This window comes from Cynoglossus semilaevis, chromosome 15 (genome assembly GCF_000523025.1).
Source record: "Cynoglossus semilaevis isolate Cse_v1.0 chromosome 15, Cse_v1.0, whole genome shotgun sequence".
In the NCBI taxonomy this organism is placed as follows: domain Eukaryota; kingdom Metazoa; phylum Chordata; class Actinopteri; order Pleuronectiformes; family Cynoglossidae; genus Cynoglossus; species Cynoglossus semilaevis.
Genome location: NC_024321.1, coordinates 17411567 through 17417627, shown reverse-complemented (window position 1 = coordinate 17417627; position 6061 = coordinate 17411567). Strand labels below are relative to the sequence as shown.

At 39.9% G+C, this 6061-nt stretch overlaps 1 long non-coding RNA gene across 2 annotated transcripts; it reads left to right on the top strand.

Annotated features, from left to right (window-relative positions):
* The first annotated feature begins 1788 nt into the window (after positions 1-1788).
* Positions 1789-5818, top strand: LOC103391346 (uncharacterized). 2 transcript variants are annotated; one of them, XR_522777.3, is made up of 3 exons: positions 1789-1969; positions 2833-2999; positions 5474-5818. It is a non-coding gene; the product is annotated as an uncharacterized LOC103391346 (long non-coding RNA). The 2 variants fall into 2 exon arrangements; XR_522776.3 differs by having other exon boundaries at positions 1798-1969; positions 2833-2994; positions 5474-5814.
* Positions 5819-6061: the final 243 nt, after the last annotated feature.

Here is a 6061-nt window from a genome sequence, read left to right as displayed (position 1 = left end):
ACACTTTCATCAATTTTGATGTTCATAACCAGCTATAACCCAGTTAGAATCTAGTCCCTAGATTCTAACTGGGTTTGCCTCAGGAATGACATCTGGTATTTTTTTTCTCCATTTCTTTTGTGTCATTTTGGCAAAACAAAATGACACAACCTTGTTTGTTAAATGGACTTGAGGCTCTTAGGCATCTCCCTGCACAGCCAGATTGTTGATGATAATGATTCATTTGCAGCATTATAAAAAAAAAACTCTTTTCAAATCAGTAATCAGCTTAATTTTTGTGGCAACCAACACTCACTACAGTCTATTTAACTCTGTTTTCATACAGCATGTGCTCAGATTCACTGAATATTTTTTTCAACAAACCAATGTCACTGACAGATATAATGATAAAAACGTATCCAAGCTTTTGCGGTCTTAAAATGGTTTAGTTTTTGAAATCGGACACCTCCTGAAATTGACTTGAAACTGTCTGATAACTTTTTGACTTGTTCTTGTGAATTTCTGCAGAGAAAAAAAAACAACTGCACTAAATAAAATGTTATGCTCTAGAACCAGAATTTGCAGAATTGAGGGAGAACTGAGGGAACATGGTCTTCTGTGCTCGCGGGGTGAGTTCTGCAGCTTTTCTTGATTATGTGTTCCAGCTGAATGGAGCAGCTGCCAAGGAGGAGATCTGGTCTGACATCAGAATTTCACTGGGTGTTAAAGAGACTCTTGTTTGCATCCCACTTATCAGACAGGAGAAAATAACATGATACTTTAAGACTGATGGGACGAATATGAAAAATGAAGTTATCAATGTACGAGCACAGAGGGCTCAGCATGTCACATGACTAAACACTCACAGGAACGAACAGATATCTTGTTTCTGGAACATATACTGACTGTTACGGTTGTGGTGATTAACTATTCTTTAACTATTAGTCCTTCTCTGGTTACTGTGACGTGTTTGTCCTGCGTCAGTGGGGGGCTTTTTCCTCTAACACCCGCTCGTAGATTTGGACATAATATTTACTTTCAGTCTTGAATATTTGGGGGGATTAAAACTTCTCTGCCTGGAAGCTGGAGACTGGCCGTGCATGTGAGGGGCACTGGCCCTTTTAATCTGGTTCTCACACTGTCTACCTTTGACAGAGCAGTATCCCTTTGAGCCTGACCGGGACTAACAGTGAACGCTGCGAGGAAGGATAAGCAATGATCGGGTGGACGGTTGGGGCATGAAAAGCACCGGTGGTAGTGAAGGAGAGAGGGAAGGAGGTGAGGACGGAGGTGGGGGGTCGTCGGGCTTTAACTCAAGGGATTAACGGGGTGACTTCTCCTCTGGAATGTTCCACTGTCAGCCAAGGCCCGCCCACCCACAGCTGCCTGCCGCAGACAGGTGCACGGCCGAGACCGGGCTGGTGGTGGGTGGAAGGGTGAGAGTGACAGGGTGGCTGAGGGGGTGAGGAGACAAACAGTATATCAATAAACAATTTGGACAAAGATCACCGCCGGAATGTTTCAAAGCAAAATGGTCCAAGCATGAAAAGATAATACCACCTGCAGAACTGGGACTGTCCTGAGAGACTGAGAGAGAGTCAGGGAGAACCAGTGGACAAGGTGTCCAAGTCCTGTCAAGGAGGACAGTCAAAGTAATCCCTTCCGGGGACAGATCGTATCATAACTATTGATGTAAATGCTAACTTTTCATTTGAATTTAACAGTTTATATATATATATATATATATCATTACGTATTACCATTGCATTGGTACGATGACATCATCATGTCTGTCTCTCTTTCTTCCCTCCTGTCTGTTGCTCTGTGGTAATCAGTGTTATCACCGTCACCTGTGATTCCCTGTGATTCCCAGCTCGTTAGTCTCACTCAGTCTTTGTCAGGTCATTGTTCAGTGTTTATTGTTGTTGTCCCTGCTCTCCTTTTGGATCCATCACCTCCTGCCTGGCTCTGGTTTTTCTGTGACTTGGAGGTATTTAAGTTTGGACTTTGTTTAAATAAACTATTTGAATCTGATCCATTACTCTTCTCTTGGCTTCTGAGTAACAATTGAAGGCTATTCTAACTTATTCTAACTTAGCTATTCTAATTTCTAGCTGTTATGTATTAACATTTAGTTTTATTATAGTAATTCTCAAGTTTATTTTTGTATGTAATATTTTGGTATGTTTTGGCCTTTAATAGCTTCAGCTGTTTGTGACTGACTTTTGTTTTTGGCTGTTAAAACACAGTCTGCTGAGGGGTTTTTGTTTTTTTTTTAGCTTCATGATTTTCTGTGATTTCTGTGCTTTCTGTTCTTTATAACACTGTTGGCAAACTTATGATCACTGCTAATGTTTTTTCCCTAACTTTATTTGACTAATGAGAAATTGGACCTTTGTACACAAAGGAAACGAGGCAGCATTTAGTAACACAGACAACAGCAGGAAAATCCATTTGTCCTGCTGTAATTTATGTTAGGGAATGTAGAACAGCATGTCCAAGCCTGCTGTGTTGGGTTAAGCATTACTTCACAGAAATCATAAAAAACTGATTAATTTTTGCTGCATTATTTATACGGTGCATTCATACGAAATCAGTTAATTATTACTTTTTCTCATTATTATTATTATTCTTGTCAAATAGAAACAAAGGACAATAAAAACTAGTGCTGCTTTGACAATCCCATTAAACAGACTCCTCACACACGTCCTTCAGAAGGCTGTGGGAGTCCTGTAGATACTGTGAGTGAGATTCTGCTCCTAAGATGTTTGATTGATAGAGTGTCTGTGAAATCTGACTCTTTGTTTTCCTCTCTTTTCGGTGACCTGCCCTGTCATGTCTTGTTTTGAGAAGCAGGTAGTCTATCCAAACATTGGTTGAGCACCAGGGGACAACACGCTGCTCAGGTGGCAGGACTTCAGTCTCTGAGAGGTCAAAGGTGACAGAGATGGGTCATTGTGGCATCCAGGCGGATGCTCTGCAGCAACATCAAGGACTTCGGATTCTTCAAAACATGTGAGGTGAAAGGATGTTTTATTTTTATATTCACTAAACCAAAATATGTCAAACATTTGTTGATGTTCTTCATAATGAACAGAATTTAGATTCAATGTGGTTCAACCAAAATAAAATGTCTCACATTGACACGCTGCGGTATTTTCTTAGTTTTTTGTTTGCCCAGTCCAGCTGTTGCTAGGCAAAACTAAGGACAGAGAGGGCAGAGAACCGAACTATTTCCTGTGGCCTCATAATTTGTTGATTTTTCTTATTGTTCATAATATCATGACAAGTCTAAAGCAACATATTAAAAGTTCAAACCAATAAATGTAACATCTTGTCTACCAGTTCATTCTAAGGACCAAGTCAAATGTTTTGAAGTACACCCTCTGTTTTAGTTCCATAACTGTTTTTATTAACAATTTTTCCAGATGAATCTTTGACCATCAGATAAACTAGAGCAGTCATTTTTGGCACAAAGGAACTTCATATGTTTTTACATATTTTTACAAAACAAAGGACTAAACTGTGACATGCATTTCACCGTCTATATCTGCAGCTAATATTAAAGACAGAAGTCATTCATCTTTTATACAGACTTGTCAAGGTTCAAACAACAGGAAATAAAAACATTTCCAGGTCTGGATCAAATTCGTTGCTCTTTCTTTTAAGTATTAATTTCATATAATGAATCACAGACTGCATAAATTCTGCGGTGCCTGACAGTCTTCAGGATTATACAGGATGGATTTTCATTTGGCCACAGTAGTGAGGGAGACGGTGTTGACAAAGCAGGTGTGTCTCTGCCACCCCACCATCCAGGCTGTTTTGGGCAGATCATCCAGGCATGTTTGCAGACCACCAGGCAAGGCTTTGTACTTTCCCTGGAAGAGTCTGACTCTGATCTCTTTACATAGGACAATGGCAGTGTATCTGTAACTTATTCACAGAATAACAGCACAAAAACCCAGAGGCAGAATCATTTATCACTCTGTCACTATTCACGGAAAATAAAAATAGTAGTAGTGACATTAAATCTAGTTCTACAGAACTGTAAACTCTCTGTTTGATACTTGCACTCCTTGAATCTTAAAGCTTACTGATATGTACAGGTGTTAAGGCCACCAAAATGTGTCAGCTAATCACGTTTTTTTTATTTATTTGAGATTTTAAAAAAAGACAAATGTAGTTGTGTGCCCATCATGTACATTTTATGTACAGTATGTCAATAATGTGGTAAACCTTTAAACTACCAGGTACAACCCCAACCATGTGTCATACCTATAGTGTGACCATGAATCAACCTACTATTTAAAGACCGTAGAAGTTCAACCATGTGATGAATCCTTCTGCCGAAACATGATGAGGCATGTCAACAAACCGCGAAGCTTGTTATGACAAATTAGACAAGGCGATTGTGGCACTACTATGGCTTAGTGATCGCACACAAAGCATTTCTTTGACAGCTTTTTTTCCTCCTTTACTTGGCCAGGGGTTCAGTCACATCCTTTCATGGCAGGTCCTGCAGAGCCAGTGACCCCCTGACCTACAATCACACATCCACCCTCCATCCCCATCGCTCCCATGCCCCCTTCACCATCATCTCTATCAAAGGCTTAGTGTAATCTGTGAACAGATGAAGGGGAAAATGTGATTGTGGAGGGAAAGATTCAGAGAAAGAAAAGAATGTCTGAAGCCAATGAAGTGTGAGGGAAGTGAGTTGAAGAGCTGATTGAACTGGGAGTTTAGGAATCAAACTAAAAGCCTGCTCCGCATTGTATTTCTGTCCAATTTATGAAGTACGGAGGACTTTGATCAAATACTGAACCAATTTACATTTTAAAAAGGAAGAAAAGAAAGAAAGTTAAATATAAAACACTGAGACTCTTCAAGGCCTCTGGAAACATATAACAGAATGGGATGGGGAAGGAGGTGGTGGGCGGGGGGGTGAGTTGGGTAGTGTAGGTGAAAGATGTGTTGTTGAAGGAGACAGCATCCAAGGTGTCAAAGCAAACAGGGCTGAGCAGAGAGGCCACAGGTGTGCAGTCTGTTCTCCTGACAGGCTGCAGCACAGACAGCCCTGAGCAGCCACGGTGCATACCACACAAACCCGTGCCCTGCAGGACTCTGACCGGCCTCCTCTGTCCACCTGGAACAAGAAAAAAAATTACATAAACAAACCTGAAGAAGGCATCAAAAACAACACAGTCAAATTTTCCATTTGTTACTCATTTGTATAATGAAAGACGTCCAAAAAAACTGTGATGTATGTTTTGAATTATAGTCACTGCCTTTTTTTTCCCCTTTTGTGCTCTTTCCAACTCTGTTGTCAGTTTTGTTTTTATCCACTTTACTCAGTTGCAGATGTCAGAAAGTGTCAGTCCGACCATGAAACAGAACATCTCTATGTTTCATTCCTGACAAACAAACTAGAAAAAGTCGATAAATTGCTCTGTTTTGCCCTTGATTTGATCTACTCAACCCTTTTTTCTCACAGACACATCCAACCCCCGTACACCCTCCCCTCAAACCACCCCGATCCTCCCCCCTCTGAGGGTAAGCTGTGGTTGGGCCCTGACATCCCAAGTAATTTACTAAGTCAACACAGAGTGAAGAGGGCCCGTGTACTGCAGAGAAAGATCCTCTGTGCAAAAGCCGTGGTCCCTGAGGAGACATGGCACACCGCAGCAGAAGAGAACTGTGCTGGCAAACCCTGAAGAAAAAATATTCATAGAAAACATCATTTTGATGTGAACGGTGATAAAATGTACAAATAGCCAGTATAATTCATAGAAGTGTGCTGATGTATTTAAATAAAAGTTTGAAACATTAAATGTTGAAATTAGTCATTTTAAAATATATGAATATGCTTTAAAAATATATGTATAATATATACAAATCTCTACAGAATATACTGGTGTGAACTGACTTTCTTAACTAATAATAACTAGTATATCTTACTGCTTGTTAAACTGTAAAACAAAACATTCAAGGTCTATTTTGAAAATTTTACAGAACCTTAACTTTTAGGTATGGAATATAATTGACATTAAATTTAATTGACAAGATTAACTTTAATTGTGTT